The following is a 17975-nucleotide window of genomic DNA, read 5'->3' as shown; positions in this document are numbered from 1 at the left end:
TTTCAAGTTAGAAGGAATATCTTTCATTTCCAATTCTACAACTAACTATTTATGTCACCATTGACAAATCATTTCACCTCTCTTCCTCAGTTTCTTTTCCTGTATAAATGAGGTGTTTTGGCCTAATGACCTCCCAGATTTCTTACTGCTCAAAATCTTATGACTATGGGTAGTAAGCTTGAGAAAATGAGGGCTCTTTACTGGTTTATATATAGTCATAGAACATAGAGAGAATAGATTTTGATTTGCGAGGAACCACAGGTATTAGCACATTTCCCTCTGTCAAGATGAACAATCACTAAATCTGCTGCTACATGAGCTAACACATAGAAGGCACTATTTATCCCACATACCGATGTCTCCTTTAAGGGGCAGCATGGTACTATGCAAAGTACATTGACTCTGGAGACAGAGATGGTATTTGATCTAGGTCCTCCAATGACAATCATTTTTCTTTCCATAGTACTTCCCTTCCTCCAATAGAAGCTGGCAGCCAGTAGGACAAGGAGGTCCCGTTTTATGCAAGTTCATACGATAGCAGATCTCATCACTGTTCATCATCAGCAGTGGGAAAAGTTCGAACGGCATGTTCAACCATATAATATCTGGCCCTGGGTAATAAGCTCCCACACCCAGAGGTCTTTAAATGATAATCATCACATTATATGACCACATAAGGGTAACACAAGTGTCTATGGATGAAACCTCTGGAAAGAAGCACTTGGCTTAATGCTTCATATAGATATATTCAGTTTTCTCAACATTGGGGAGAAAAAAGAGAAAATAGCGTAGGAAATATTGTATTTGGACTAAATGTAAATCACCATTTGGGGTGACTGAATTGGGATTGTAAGAGTTAAGAGAAGAGAGATCAGAGAGGGGCCTCCCTGCTCTTTTATGAACCAGCTTTTTGACCTTGGGTAGTTGACTTAATCTCTCCAGGACTCAGCATTCTCATATGTAAATGATCTCTAACACCCCTTCCAGATCAAACAATCTATGAATCACATGCTTGATAAAATCCAAAATAAATCTAATATTGAGATGATAGAACTCTGAGGATGACTGAGTTCTGATGCTACCTTCAATGTATTTCATTCATCGCATTTTCATTATTGCCACATACTCAGAGCAGATCAGAAGTCACTTTGGGTCATTATAGGGCACCGCATTACAACATTCGCTGTGCTTAGTTCTGTGTAATAGAGAGAGTAAATGCTGCACATCCCACTTTGCTCTTAAAGGCTGCCCAGGGCAGAAAATGAATCTGATCAGTCATTGCCCCAGAGGGGATATTGCAGGGTGTGTATATGGATGATTAACTTCATTAGGTGGCTAATGGGGATAGAGTGAAGGAGACACGTTCCAGAAAACCTAAGGGATCCCCCCATTCCTGCAATTTCCTTCCCTGTATTAACTATAAAAAGCTTCTTAACTGATTGGCAGATTTCTCCTACAAAACAACCTTTCTGAGATTTCCAACACAGTAACGCAGCATTGCGCTCAGTGTGAAATAACCATGCAAAAAGGTGAAAAGAGTATCTTAGTGTGGGGAAAGCTTGGGAACCACAGGCAGGGACATCGATTCACATCCCGGCCCATTCTTACAAGCTGTTGGCCCTGTTAACCATTCAGTCTCCCAACGTTTAAAACTTGAAATAATATCCAATGCTACCTATATACAGGGCCATCTCTCTGACTTTCTCTCATGCCTGGAATACTCTCCCTCATCTGCTCCAGAGAATGCCTGGCTTCCTTTAAGTCCCATCTAAAATCCCACTTTGTATAGGAAGCATTCCTTCACCTCTCTTAATTGTACTTCTTTCCTTCTTCTAATTATTACCTATTTTCATCCTGTATATAGTTTGCTTTGTATATATTTGCTTATGTATTTTCCTATCCCAATAGAGTATAAACTCCTTGAGGGCAGGGGTTGTCCCTATTGCCTCCTTTTCTATACCCATTGCTCATCACCATGCCTGACACACAGTAGGTGCTTAATAAATGTTCATTAACAATAATAATCATGATAATACTATTATAATAGCAGATATTTACCCCAATTTATCTGGGATATGTTTATTAAATGTACATAGTTATTTGCAGGCTTTCATCCCAATAAAATGTGAAATGCTTATGAACAGAAAGAGTTGTTTTCTCTTTGTTTGGTTGTTTTTGTATCCTCAGAACTTAATGTGACACCAACCCATAGTACACATGCCAATTCAAGTCAACAAGCCAAGCTTACTAGAGGTTGGCAAGGCACTTAGCACTGGGAATGCAGATATAGACAGAAAGACATCCTTGCCCTCAAGGAGCTTAAATGGTGGTTGGCTGTTGTCCTTCATTCTCCAAGAGGACGAAAGTGACATCACCATGCTATAGTCGAATTTCAATGTGTCCCACTGTGGCTGGACTGGCCAATGCAAGCTCAGAAAGTAGCTTAAGTGATAATGGCACATCAAAAATCAAAGAAAGCTGAAAGGGTGAGGGGAGGTTCCTGAGAAGATAGAATTGATCATGGTAGAGAAAGTCTTATGGAGATGAATCAGCACTTCAGTCTGGATAGGAATGAATACATGGTTGAAATCTGCCTCCTCCCTACAACTGAGGTTCAAAAGTGACCTGCCTATGAAGCAGGGCACAGAGGGTACTTTCAGCATGAGTCGTCCAAGAGTGAAGGGAGCTTCCAGGTGAAGACATTGTTTTAGTACAGAAGAAAAATCCTGTGGAGATGAATTAGTAGTGGAATCCAGAGGGGAACAGACTAATTATTAACTGCTGGTCATCTTTCATTTTTGAAGAGGACCAATGCCATCATGGGGTGATGTCTTGATTCTCCCGTGAATTGGACTTAATTGGATTTATTTAGTGAGGTAGAATTGGACAAAGTTGTCAGCCTCACTCTCTCGCAGAGTCACTGAGTTCCAGTGGCAAGACACATGCCAGAATAACTGGCAATGGCCCAGAATGCATCTTGGTGTCTTCTGTACATGACCAAGCTTGCCACAGCACCTGCTTCAGCGACCTTCATAGGCCTCAATAAATTATTCTCATCTGTCCATTCTGATAGGTCAAGTTTTAACACGCTTTGGTAGAGATCCCCCTACGTCACCAATGAGTTTAAGGTCTGCTGTTTATCTTTGCCTTGGTTTAGCCCAAGATATTTTACCAGGGTGTGGCCATTGCCCATGCTACAGCTTCTCATAGCCACAGATGAGAGCTAGGAGAGAGATGGACACCAAAGGTGGATAGAAGCCTTCCTACCAGCAATGGTAGTTCTCTCTGAGCACCCTATCCACTCTTTCGAAGTATGGAGTACTCCATACTTCAAAAATACTTATTGACTGACTGAATCATAGTCCTTTAGAATGACCAAAGCATTTTATAGATGTAATCCAGTCTGAACCTTGCAGCAATCATGCGAGGTAGGTAATATAGATTTCATTATACTCACTTTAGAAATGGAGAAATTGAGGCTAATAAAGGCAAAGTAATTTGACTAAGGTCACACAGCTAGTCATTGATCTTCCTGATTCCAAACCTACCACTCTACCCATTATGTTTCACTCACTTACTAGAAACAGTTGAGGTCAAAATTTGTTGAAATACCTCAAAACATTGTAGAAATATTAATTATTATTGGGATTTTCATTCCTGTAATATGAATCACATGGTAAATCAATAAATCAACAAGCTAATAATACAAAATAACAGTCGTTAGCATTTACATAGCATTTTTAGGTTTACAAATTACTTATATAAGATATTTCATTTCATCTTCACAACAATTATCAAAGGTAGGTATTGTCATTATCCCCAGTTTATAAATAGGGAGATTGAGGTTGGGAGAACAAGTGACTTGGTCATGTTCACACAACTTATAACTGTCTAGAGTAGGATTCAGACTCAGCTCTCCTAACTCCAAGTCCAGCACTCTATCCATAGAACCACCTCCCTACTAGGTGCTATGCTTAATTCTAAGAAAAGGAAATTATGTGAAACCAAGATATCTGGATGACCACAAACAAAAAAGGATCTAATTATAAATCTGGCCCTCTTGCCCTGAGGGCCAATGCAAAAAGAATCTGGGTAATATGGATTAGTGAGGGAGGGGGCAATTTCTTTTGGAGAAACCAAGTCAGTAGCAGTAAGAGATCACCATGTCTCAACGGCCATGTGGAAGACAGTCTCCTTGGTACTAAGCTATAGAAAGGCCGTTATGCTCTAAGAAACAATCCAATTTTAATTCAGCAACCAGAAAGTGTCTGCTCATCCTGAGGTCCTATGAATAAATGTATAGACAAATGAAATGAAAAAAGTATAACCAAACATATATGTATATATATACATATATATATACATATACATGTGCATATATGTATATGTATGTGTAGAAGATTAAACAGATAGATAGATAGACAGACAGAGAGATAGACAGATAGATAGATAGATACATAGATAGATAGATACATAGATAGATGTTTGCACACATATAAAAGTAAGAAAACCTACCTCTCTGGAAACCACCAATGAAAACTCCTTTTTGGATGAAGACCGAGTGACTCTGTGAAAGGCCAACAGATGTTTAGGGGTCACGGCAAACACTCATTGGTGAAAGAAACAAATTGTACCAAAAATCAAAACAAAACAAAACACTATCAAACAAACAAACAAAGAACACACGAGTGCAGATCCCTAAGCTGGAACTGTCAGTCCCCAGACAAAAAAAAAGGACAGGAGGCTAAAAGGAAGGGAGAGGAATTTCTTCAAGTAGCTTAACATCCTTGACAACAAAAGGCAGGAGAGCAAGCACTTTAAAGGGGGACACATGAAATGTTGCCAAGACTTAAAGAGTGTCTGGCTGCCAAGAATTTCCCAGCAGAACAGGGATCATCTCTGCCAGGGTTTGAGAGCATCAGTGGTGCTACTAATAATACCAGTCAAGGACTATAATTATGCATTTTGCAAGTGACACCCAACATCAAAAATCACATGCTATGCAAAAATGTAGGAAGCTTCTGGGAGCCAAGGGAGTGAGGCTCAGATTAGGGGACATCATCTAAGACCAGGCCCCAAGAACTGCTTCCCCTAGAGAGAACTGCTTGATGGAGGAGGCTTCCCTTTGAGACAGGCCCTGCTCTACCAATTGGCTCAGGTGTACTCAACTACTAACAGAAGCAGAAGACCTGATCATTCACTCTGTAGCTTTGTGTGTATATACACACATACACACAGACAAAGAGACAGAGAGACAGATAGATAGATAGATACATAGATAGATAGATAGATAGATAGATAGATAGACAGCTAGAAAGATAGATAGTAAGTACAATCCAAACTGATTCTTTTATTTATGACAAAAAACTAAGCTTGAATACAGAAGTAAGTAGATAAGTCAATAAAGAGTAGAAAGAAGTTTCTTCTTTTAAAATATACATTTATGTGTGCTTGTCTCTCTGTATTTGCATGTGTGTGCACATGTATCCATCCATCCATGTTTGTCTATAAATGTGTGTATATATATATATATATATATATATATATATATATATATATATATATATATATATATATATATATATAAAATGTATTTTATATTACACTAAATGTTTTATGGGGCAGCCGGGTGGTGCAGTGGGTAGAATGCCAGGTCTATAAGGAACATATGCATTTAAGTCTGACATCAGATATTTACTAGCTGTGTGACTCTGGGCAAGTCACTTAATCTCTGCCTCAGTTTTTTTATCTATAAAATAGGAATAATAATAGCCCCTGCCTCACAGGGTTTTGGGACAATGAAATTGTAAAGCATTTAAAATAATGCTGGCAATAGTGGGCACTACATAAATTTTAGTTTGTAATATTATTATTTCCCCTTCTGCTTCTTTTGTCATCCTTACCTCTCTCTATCAGAATACTGTTATTACTATAAAAAAGTACATTATATTATTGTCAGGATATGTTGCATAATCTTATATTATATTGTAGTACACTGCATTACATTACGTTATAGCATAACACAGTTTAACACAGCATAGCACAGTAGAATAGGATGAGATAGGAGAGAAAAGGATACAGTGTGTTCCAAAAGTCTTAGTGTAGTATTAAGGATTCAAAAGTGTCTTATAAACCTTAAAATATGATAGAAATGAGTTATTATGAAGACATATTACATAACCTAAAGAGTTCATGGCACAGTGGACAAAATGAATGCTGTGCTCAAAGTTAAAAAGATCTGACTTCTAAGCTGATGTGTGACCCCCTTTTAGGTGTGTAGATATGCACAAGTAATTTAGAAAGGTACCTGGGGTGTCAAAGAATAAAGCCACTAACTTAGAGATGAGTTATTGAACTGAATGAATGAACAGATTTTTTTATACATAACATTGTCTGGACAGAGGGAAGGGTAAGGGAGGGACGGGGTTGAGGGAGGGGGGGGTATATGTTGCTCAGCTGTAACTGGCCAACTGGTTCCCTAGTGGGGTAGTCTGTACTACTCACAAGTTGTTGATTGTCACTTAAAGTGAAAAATTTGAGTTATCAGTTTTGAAGCTAGGTTCACATCAGTAATTTAATGGGGGGAGAGAGTTCCCATAAATGGGAACTTTTCTCCCCTCCAAGTGAGGAAACACCTTCCTCTCATGAAGATTTGTAGCTGCTTTGCAACTACTCCTAATGGAGGTGTCCAGAACACTGAGAGTTTAACTGAACTGGCAATAATTTCAGAATCTATATTTGTACAGAGCTGGCCTTGAAACCAAGTCTTCCAGATTTGGAGTCCAGATCTCCATAAATCAGGCAACATGGCCCACCCACATTCCCTTTACAACAAGCCTTTAGCATTTAGCTTTTTCACAGCCCATGGCCCCAAATGATGACTGGCACTGGAGGTAATTCTTTTCCTCTCCTTCTTCTACTCCTTTTCTTATTCTTTCTTCTTTCCTTCTCAGTTCAGTGTTTTCCTTTATGTGTGCCTGTAGTTCAATGGTCAATTCTCAATTTTGCTACTAACATTGCTCAAGAAAGAGAGAGAAAAAAGACCATAACAGAGTTTAAATAACTCCAGAGAAGTTTGTCTCATTAAAGCTAGTCAAATCAATCAGTCTCGATGGTTTCATTAAATACCTCCAATGTTTGGGGGCCAAAATAGGAAAAAAAAATTCTAGGTGTAATTTCTGAATTGAAGACATTTATATTCTAGAAGACAATAGGAGATGATAGAAATTGTAAAGGCATGTCAAAGGGCCCACTACTAACACCTCAGAATCTTACTTCACTAGCATAAATCCAACAATATCTAGGATACTTTTTAAAATATTCTCTTGTTATGCCAATTTGACTAAAGCCTCCCCCCAACCATAGTTCTTGGCTTTTATTTCCTGAAATGAAAATACTGAGAGATTTTTTGAATATAATATGATTCACAGTCTATTAATCAATTAAAAAACAAAATAATAATAAAAATCTTGGGAACTATATACAGGAAATGAAATTAAATTCAACATCAATTTATTAAATGCCTTGTGCAACCATGACATGTAAATGGGTGAGTAAAGAGAGGATGAGGGAGGAATAAGAAAGTTCCATGAGCAGGTGACAGACTGAATTCTGATGGGTACGAACTCTGAAGGGTACTATGGAATTTAAGTTGAAGAGGGGAGGATATGGTTCATTCCAGGTATGAGGAACACTTTATCTTCAAGTGTGGAGACAGGAGGTGGAATATCATATTTGGAGAATAACAAGGAGGAAAAACTTTTGGGACTCTATTGTTTTCAGAGTAGGGATGGGTAGTGAGCCTAGCTTTTATCCAGATTGTGAAGGAATTTAAATGTTAAGTTGATGAGTTTGTGTTTTTATCTAAGACATAATACGGAACCACTGAAGACTTTTGATGTGTTATAGGAATGTTAGCTATCATCATGAAGAAAATTACATGTCCAGATATGAACTTTAGGAAGATTATTTTGGCAACTGTGTAGAGATGTTATGGAGATGGGAGAGGCAGACAGCAAGGAGACAAAACAGGAGTTTGTTACAATAGTCCAGGTAAGAGATGAAAGTGCATGAAAGATGATAGTGGCCATGCAAGTAGAGAAAATGGAATTGATGTAAGAGGTGTTGTGAAGATAGAATTAAGAAGATATCATATCAGATTTGGATACTGAGTTTAAGGGCAAGGGAAGACTTGAAGATAACAAGTGTATAAATTTGCCTTCAAAATACAGAGTACAGTCCTACCCAGAGAAAGGGAACTTTGAGAAGAGTTAAGTTTAGAAGAAATGATCAGAGTAATGTATTATATTTTGGAAGTGTTGAGTTTGAGATGTGCATAGGACCTCCAGGTGGAAATGGATGCCCTGGAGGCAGTTGGTGATCCAAGGCTGCAGCTCAGGAGACAGATTTGCTTTAGCTGGATGGATGTGGATGCCATCTGCTTAGACATGGTCATTGAACTCATGGGGGCTTCTGACATGACTAAGAAAGAGGTGAAAAGAGCTGTGCCAAAGATCAACATCTCTAAGGTAAGAAGAGATTATTTTGGAGAATCCATTTTGAGGAAAATAATTTTATAAAGTTATCTGATTACTTGTTCCATTTTGTTTTGAAAAATACTGATTCAAGAAAGATGCCAGGTAATATGATATCCTAGAACAAGTAATGGATTGAGTGTTAGGGGAGGCTTGGTTTCAGATCCTCCCTTTGGCATTATCTAGATTTCTAAGATGGGAAAATCATGGAACCTAGATCCCCCTTTGAAACTGAAAATCTGTAATAGCTAGCCACCTTACAAGATTATCTTGAAGGTCAAACAGACAAACAAAATGTTCTGCTATTTACTGACAGTGAATTGGGAAAATGACTAAACTATTTGAGCCTCATTTTCCTCATATGTAAAATATTGTCTATGAAAGGGGAAGGGTAAAGTATTAAATGAGTTGAGTGATTTCATAGGAACTAGCTTAAAATCTCTGATTCTATACTCCTAAAGCACCTTTAAATCCTTAAAATATTAAGGAATGTCAGCTATTATTTTAACCCTTTTAAGTCACTAGTTCCAGTTTCCATTGCAGCTGCACCCTTGCCTTGAATAAATAAGTAAATGGTAAATCTTGTCCTTAGTGTGACCATCACTTGTGTTGTTTCCTCATAAGCTATTTTTTTAAAATTCCAAATCTGTGTGACTCACTCAAGATTATTTCTCAAGCAGATGATAGATGGAAAGCAATTTTCCTAAGTGCTGAACATAATCAATTTGCATAGAGGCAGCAACCTCTGTGGCCCCACTTACTGAGCCTGTCAGGTTCTGAACCTCCATCATACTCTGTCTCATGAAAATGTGTTTTCTTCATGGTCTTTCCATAACTTCTGGCTCAGTTGGTTACAAATGTTGTGTTAATGAGATCCATGGTGTGTGTTCAATTCCCTTATGAGTCAGTTGGCTTCATGCTTTTCCATGATGACCAGTTGCATTCTAGGACCTAAGCCAGCAACCACGATTATGAGGTTCTCTAATAAATTCACAGAATCATGGAATCTCAAGTGAGAAGAGACCTTAAAGGCCATGTACTGCAAGCTATACCCAACAGTGAGCCTCAAACAACATTCATAAACATTTGATCATCCAAGTTTTTCATAAAGATCTCCAACGAATAGAAATCCACCCCCTCAGGAGGCAACAGAATCCACTTTTGAAAACTTCTGCCTTTTAGGAAGTTACTTGTATAATTTTCCCTGATATCAAGTCTCAATTTCCTCTCTGAAGTTTGTACCCATTGTTCCTGTTTCTATAGCTTGGAGATAAGCAGAAGAAGTCTGGTCCCTCTTCCATACAATAACTCTATAAATACTTAAATACAACTGTCATGGCAGCTTCCAAGGCATCCCTTCTCTAGGTTAATCATTAATTGTCTTGATTGATCTTCCTTCATACAGCAGGACCTTGAAACACTTTGCTGTTCTGTTTGTCCCAATATATTCACATTTTAGTTTATTAAGATCCTTTCTAAAATGATGGTTCCTAGATGTGAACATTATTTGTGCTAAGCAGGGCAGAGTTTGGTGACATGATTACTTTCCCAGTCCTGGACACTATGACTTTTTTAATGAAATTTAAATAAAGAATCATTTTAGCTTTGGTTCTATGATGCTTAGCAAGGTATTTTATATCATTGGTGCTTAGTAAATAGAAGTTACATAGAATTTATTCACCCTGGCTAGGAAGGTGGTTCATGGAAGGCCTCATGGTAGAGATGATACTTGTTTAGATCCACAGCAGCTAGAATGGCTGTGGAGAGCAAGGGGTACAAGTAGAGGGAACTCTGGGAAAAACAAACAAATAGTATAAACCAAGGAGCTATGGTGAGAAAGTTTATAGTGTTTTCAGGAAAGCTTAGGTAATCTAGTTTGAATGAAGTGTATACTATAACTCAAGGAGTTGTGGGAGACAATGCAGGAAAGATAAGTTGAGACCATGATGTGGTGAGCCTTGAATGCCAAACAGAGGATTTTGATATTTTCATTTTCAAGCAATGGGAAGAGATTAAAAGCTTTTGTTCTTGGAAGTGAGAATATTGCAGCTCTGCATTAAGAATATTAATCTCATATGCTTTAGATGAGTGGGAAGAGAGAGTGGGAAGTGGGAGGCAGTGGCCAGTTATACATGAATAGCCTAGAGGAGATATAGCATAAAGACCTGAATTCAAAGGAATCAGAGAATGACAGAATCTGAGCTCTCCGAGCCCTTAGAGGCTATCTAATTCAACCAATATTGGAATAAGCATACTTCTCCCAGTCCTCATTCATGCATTCACCTGGATGGTCATCCAGGCTTTGACTAAAGGGGCCGTCCTTTGACTCACTTTTTAAAGAGGTCTATTCACTGAATGGTCATTGCCTCACTCAAAGTGAGAACCTGAAAAGGCATTAGCCTAAAAGGGCTAGGGTCTCCCATTGCATTTTTGGCCATCTCCAGTCATCCTGATGAATATCTGGTCACTGGATTCAGATGACTCTGGAGGAGAAAAGAAGCTGGTGAACTTGCGCAGCCCTCCCTCACTCCAATCGAAGTCAACTGCAAGTCATCTCATCATTCCCTGATGTCATGGTCCTTTTTGAGAATGAAGGACAAACACAGCAAGGGTTTTAGTGAGGGAGAGCAATAATTTTAAGTGATAATTGCAAGTGACCAAAAAAGGATAACAGGATTGTGACAAGATTCCAGAACATTCCATCTCAGGAGACACTGAAAGGATTGACTGGGAGACAATGTAGTTCAACGTAAAGAGCACTTTATCCTGGAATCAGGAGGCCTGAATTCAAATCTTGCCTCAAAGGTTACTACTTGTGTGATGTTGGTCAAGTCAACTTGACTTCAGCTTTCTTATCTATAAAATGAGGGCTATGTGTGGAATAGATGACTTCTGACTTCACTTCAGACTCCAGATGCTTGCACCTATGGACTGGGGATTCTGCACATGGAAAAGAGAACATATGGGGTGTGGGAGAGGGCATTACAATAGTTATCTTGAGCTACATGAGGGTTGTTAAATACCAAATTGGGTTCAATACGAGTTTGAGATTCTGAATGCCTAAGGTTGTTTGTGAGAGAAAAGTGACAATTGCTTATGGTTCCACTTATTTATTCTATGATACAAAATAAACTTTACAATAGGAAAAAGAGTAAAGAAGTCATGGTAAGTACAAACTTGGGAACCACCCCCTATCCAAATAGCTTTCCAAGTAGATGGGTGAACTACATGTAAATCAGGATTTCCTGTTCAGGAATGAAACCTAACATGATGCACATAAGGAAAACCAATAACTGAATATTTTCCCCTTGAGACTAGTCTCATATAAAATAATAACAGGTAACACTGAGTTGCATATATTATCTCAACAGAACCTCACTGCCACCTTATGATCATCTTCATTTTACAGATGAATACACTGAGACTTGGGGAATATGTTAATTCATACAGTTAATAAATGTCAGGGGACTGAGAGCAAGATCTTGTTTCCATTTCAGCTACTGATCTATTGTACCACATTATCTTCTATATGTAGAGCTCATTCTTTAGGGCAAAACCATAGGATTTCATGTTTGGAAAGCACCTCAGTGACCATCTAGCTCAGGGATTCTTAACTTATTTTTTTCCTGAGGGGGAGGGGAGGTATAAATGTGTGTGTATGTGTGTGTGTGTGTGTGTGTGTGTGTGTGTGTGTGTGTGTGTGTGAAGGATACCTTTGAAAGTATAATGAAGCCTGTGGTCCCCTTATCAGAACATTCCTTTTATTAACAGAATCATAATTGAAAAAAATGCTATATTTCAGTTTAACATTAATGAAAATAAAAACTTTTTCATTCAAGTTTATGGAACACCACTGCTCCTGAGATCTACCCATGGGTCTTTTGGGAGTTTGTGTATACCAGGTTAAGAACCCCTCATCTAGGTCAAATTGCAGACCCTCAAAAAACTTTCATTGAAATATGCTCAAGATTTGGCTATTTGTATACTCTTTATTTTAGAACCTCAAACAACAACAACTCTTCTAGTTTGTGCTTATGGAAACAGCCTATTGTGTTTATGGACAGACTTATTTGGTACACTTTCCTCCTAATGTTCAGTCAAAGCTTGCCTCTTTCCAAATTCCACACCATTTCCTCATCAATTTTCCATTTGTCCCAACAGGGCCGAAGAGAACAGGTCTCATCCTTATTTCACATGATAGCCTTGCCAATACTTGGAGACAAATGTACTCTTCTCTGTCCAGCCCTGCCAAGTTTTCTCTTATTCAGTTTAAACATTTCTAGTTCCTTCAGACAAACCCAGAGTGACATAGATTGTGGATTAATCCAAAGAACAGTCCATTCACCCCTGAGCTGAGCATTTCTTTTCCAAGTCATAGGATAAGTGAGATCCACAGTTGTCTCTCCAGCACAGTCTCCCCCACCCCCTGTTTTGCTTATTATCAAAGAGACAATCATTAGCTGCAAATGATCCATTTTCCAAAATGACCACTCAGCTGATCACATTCCCTAAATAAACAAACAAGAAATCAGAAATGAGTCAGACTGGCATTGCAGAATGATGGTTATGGTTGCAGATACCATGATATGCTCAAAATCTCCCATCATTACTCCGGTTAATGACTGGTTAGTTAGAATACAGATGACTCTCCGTCTTGCTCCAGAACATTAACTAAGAAACTGACCATTAATTCCAGGTAATAGAATGGCTAGTTTTTATTGGATCATTGATCAAACAATCTTCTTTTCAAAGATGAACAAAATTCTGTTTCTATACCTTGATTTATTATTTTTTGTTCTGTAGGAGCTACTTAGGGTCAATGAAGCTATTGAACCTCTGCCTGCTCCAGCCTCTTTTTTTTCCTGATTTGCAGGCATTTGTGTGTGTTATGTTAGGCCCTGATTTCATTAGCCTTCCCTCACCTGCTAATGCCATTCTCTCCTCCCCAAATACAGTATAAATCATATCAAAAAGCAACAGCTGCTCTGTCAAAGCCAACAGATGATGGACGGTTATGGGAGGGTGGGATTTGAAAGGAACAGGAAACAAAAGGCCAAAAAGCAATTCATGTAAAAATTAATAGGGGGGTGGGAGTTCTAAGGGTAGAGAGGCACAAATGAAATTTCTTTCAGCTTAAGAAGAGAGAGGAAGAGTCTCCAATTCTCATTCACACATGCCTCCCTAGCCAGCATGTGTCAGCTAAGAGCAGAGAATATAATGAAGTCATCCCTCCAAGGACACAGGATAAACACTCCAGACTGAAATTCACAGCCATTGTTCACTGCAGCTCATGTGTCCTTGAACCCTGGTACTAAATGGAAAAAATGCTAATCACTGATATTATAGCATGTGAAGGTACATGACCAGGGTTATGCTGCTTTATTCTACCACTCTTTGTGCTAATGAATGGTGCTGAGCTGGCACTTTCTTCCCAACTTTGAGGTCAGGGAGATTAATATATTTAGAGATTTGGGGAAAAGTGCCATTCCTGTTTTTCAAGTCAGATTACCTAAGTGGAACCCAATTGGTTTTCTTACTGCTCCATTGACCAGGAGAGCAAAAGGCTTTTCTAATAGATTTATTTTACCCAGCCATAATGGGCAGTGCCCCACAAGCTTCCTGTGTGTCATGGAGGCAAAGTGCACCCTTTGAAATGTAAAGAGAAGCTTTTTTTTTACTTTCAGCAAATGGGTGATAATAACAAAGACTTCAAAGGAAAATGGGCTCATTTGAATGATGAATAGATGAAATGGCATATCAATTACATTGCATAGTATTACTGCATAAAGCAACAGCATTATCAACAGTGAATCCAGAGAATCTTGGAAAGATTTCTATCAACTCATGGAAAGCAAAGTGAGCAGAAAAATAGAACTCACAGGATTTAAGAGTTAAAATGAACCAGAGAGGTGATCGAGCCCAATACATACCCAAAAGGAATCCCCCAATATAACATACCTAAGCAGCAGCCATCCAGTCCCCGTTCAAGGATCTCCAAAGAGAGGGCACCCATCACCTTTTGTAGCAGACCATTCCACTCTGGACACCTCAGATTGTTAAAAATTTTCCCAGGAGAAACTTTTACACAGTATCAATGGTACTGTAAAAGAAAGCAACATTGAAAACCATCATAACACTGATCATCACGATGACCAACTGTGATTTCAAAGGACTAATGGAAGAATATATGTCCTTCCTCTTAGCAGAAGGCAACTAGAATAAAGTATAGAAAGAAGTACTTATTTTCAGACATGGCAAATGTTTTGATTTGTTATGCCTAATTGTGCTTTTGTGTTACAAGGGATAGTGCTATTATTGGGAGAAATCATTGAGAAAGCATGACAATGTTAAAAGGGGGTAGCAACTATATACATATACATCTATGCATATCACTTGCATTATCACATGCAAAAGATAGATAGATCAGAGATTTATCTAGCTATAGATCTAGATGATATCTATCTATATGGTTCATATATCTATACAGATATCTAAAGACTTATGTATATATATTTATATTTATGTATATCTATATTTATATATATTTATGTATATCTATATATCTATAAATATCTATAAGTGTAGATATATGCACATAGAGATGTCTATAAATGTGGACCAATGCATAGATATAGATATGCACATACAGGGGAAAGGAGCAATCTCCCATTTTCATTTCTGATCTTATGATCTTTGGGGGGCTTTCAGTCTATTCTAGATAAGTACTAATATTGTAGTTAGTTTTCAAGGCTGTGCATGGGTTTTGTTATTGCCAGATAGTAAAAACATGCAACTTCAGTAAATTGTGATATGAGATGAAGACAGAAAAAAAGGAGGAAGAGATAAAAAGAATTAAATCTTGACTTCTATAGGCATTGGTTCTGCGTCTAGAAACAATTCACTTTAATTCTCTTGCCCTTTTTCCTCCACTGTAAAATCATAATATCAGACTAGTATGGAGTAGGATATCTTGGGAAACAGTGAATTCTCCTTAGGAAGTCTTCAAGGAAAGGTCAGGGATTTGTCCCAAGTTATGTTGCAGAAGGGACATGGGTTGGATCATAAGTGTCAATTTGTCTTCCTGTAAAATTCTGTGAAACTACTATGGTTGATTGTCAAAGTTCCTTCTTGATCTAAATACATTATCCTCTAATTTTATGAGATCAGTTTTAGATATGTTGTTTGAACTGACTTCTGTGGCTAAAATAACAGTCTTGATTATTCAGTATGACATGGTAGCCACAGACAATTAATGGGTTCCAGGAGGCTTTCACTGGTGACTATTATTACTTGATAAGGTAGTAATTTAAGCCAAGAGGTAGAAGATTAAGTGATCTTCCAATGACCATAATCCTCTAAAAGAATCCTTCGTAGAAGCTATTTTAATTATTTAAGGATATAAACAACGATAAGTCTCATTCACGAATATTTTAAAAGATAAATCACTTTTCTCATGACCACTCTGAGAGGAAACACAAAGATTATTATCCTTATTTTACTTCACAAATGGAAGTGAGATTCAGAGAACCAAAGGTACTGGCAATATTTTCACAAACTAGTAATTTTTAGAGCTTCAGATCAAACTCTGACTCCAATTGTATAATTCTTTACAATTACACTATGCTTTGTAAGTTCCTGTAATGCTCTTGGAATACTGACTGCAAAATAGCTGAGACTCAAAGGAAGTAAGCCATGGGAAATCCCATTTGGTTATAAGATAGTGTCACTTATGACTCCCATGAGGTGTCAAATTTATTTCTCTGTAAACAAAGGCTACCCCTTCCACTATGCTGTTTACCCAATCTAACACAGGAGCATGTGCATAGTTAGTTCCTCCCCAAGAACTTGTGAAATAATGGTGTTTGAAATATCTGGGTTAATTTCATTAAAAAGCTAGGGTCTTGCCTTCCAGAATCTAAATTGAGTAATCCTGGTCATTCACTTGAACCATCACATGCTGAGATTCATTAGGGGATTAGACAAATAGAAGATGGAAGAGAGCAATTGAGTTGTGTGTAATCTATCCATTCTGCCAATGTGGAATAATCCCTCTGGTATATAGCCAACTATACTATCCAGGGCTGTTTCAAAGCATAACTCAGAAAATCCAATAACACACAGTTAAATATGACTGCAGAATTATTGACACTTATGAACAGCTAGTCCTACAATTAGGAAAGCAAGGAACCAGTGAGCATCACCCGAAGATGGCATACTGAGATTCCAAATAAAACACGTCTGGGTGGTCAAATCCAAGGGATTTATATTAACTTATAAAAAGATCAGATATGTGAACAAAAATATGCCAGGTGTTCTAAAGTCCAGAAAAAAAAGTGGCATAGTGATGGGCCTGCTATGGGTGATCTGTGATGCCAGCTAGGACACACATTAAATTGTAACAATAGTATTCTCTTCATTAATGCCATCACCCTCATCCTCAATACAAATAATGACCATTTATTAAGTTAACAACAACAACATCACAGGAAGACTTCAGAGAGGCCTGGAAGGACTTATATGAACTGATGCTGAGTGAAAGAAGCAGAACCAGGAGAACTTTGTGCACAGCAACAACCACAGTGTGCGAGGAATATTTCTGGCAGACTTAGCCCTTCACAGCAACGTAATGACCTAAAAAATTCCCAATGCACTCTTGAGGCAAAATGACTTCTACATCCAGAGAAAGAACTATGGAGCAGGATCACAGAATGAAGCAGACCATTTTCTCTTGTATTATGTTAAGTTTTGTTTTGTTTTCATGGTTTCTCCCATTCAGGCTAATTCTTCTGTGCAACATGACTAAGGTGAAAATGTATTTAATAAGAATGTATGTATAGAAGCTATATGAGATTGCTTGCGATCTCAGGGAAGGAGAGGGGGGGCAAGGGGAAAAAAATCTAAGATATATGGAAGTGATTGTAGAGAACTGAAAACAAATAAATAAATGAATTAAAAAACTACCACAGCATCAGCACAGTGCTAACTTATTGCCTTGTTCTTTGTTGTTGGAGCTGCTTCCTAGAGTTGGTCCTGGGATCTCATCATTTTTAATGATTTCCAGTGTTCTGATATCCTTTACTGATGAAGAAATGCAATTCATTCACAACTCACATTCTCATTGTGATTAGGAAACTGGGCCATCATCACAAACCTGTTATGTGTTCAGAGAACTGGGTTCTTCCTCACTCCATGACTGATTCTCCAGGTGATTATCCCATCATTCCTCTCAGTATTATCACAGAAGAATGAAATTATCTGCTGATGAATGATTTATATATTTTTCTCAACTTTCTGGCACCTTTGAGAAATACATGTATACAATATACCAATTTGTATAACACCAAAAAAGAGGCACAGAAACCCCTGAGGAATTTGGTTCAAAATCACAGAATCACAAATTTTAGTGCAGGGACGTTAAGGTTCATGAGACATATGTATCTC

The 17975-nt window shown here is 38.0% G+C and overlaps 1 protein-coding gene across 2 annotated transcripts in view; it reads right to left on the bottom strand.

Moving 5' to 3' along the window:
* LRRC4C (leucine rich repeat containing 4C) overlaps window positions 1-17975 on the bottom strand; it is a 1216509-nt gene that overhangs the window by 953067 nt on the left and 245467 nt on the right. For both annotated transcript variants that reach the window (XM_072618911.1, XM_072618912.1), the window contains exon 2: window positions 14493-14634. The gene's annotated coding sequence lies outside the window, so the exon portion shown is untranslated. The remainder of the gene's footprint in view (window positions 1-14492; window positions 14635-17975) is intronic.

This window comes from Notamacropus eugenii, chromosome 6 (assembly GCF_028372415.1).
Source record: "Notamacropus eugenii isolate mMacEug1 chromosome 6, mMacEug1.pri_v2, whole genome shotgun sequence".
Lineage (NCBI taxonomy): Eukaryota > Metazoa > Chordata > Mammalia > Diprotodontia > Macropodidae > Notamacropus > Notamacropus eugenii.
The sequence above is the reverse complement of the archived record's forward strand: the minus strand, read 5'-3'. Positions and strand labels throughout refer to the sequence as shown.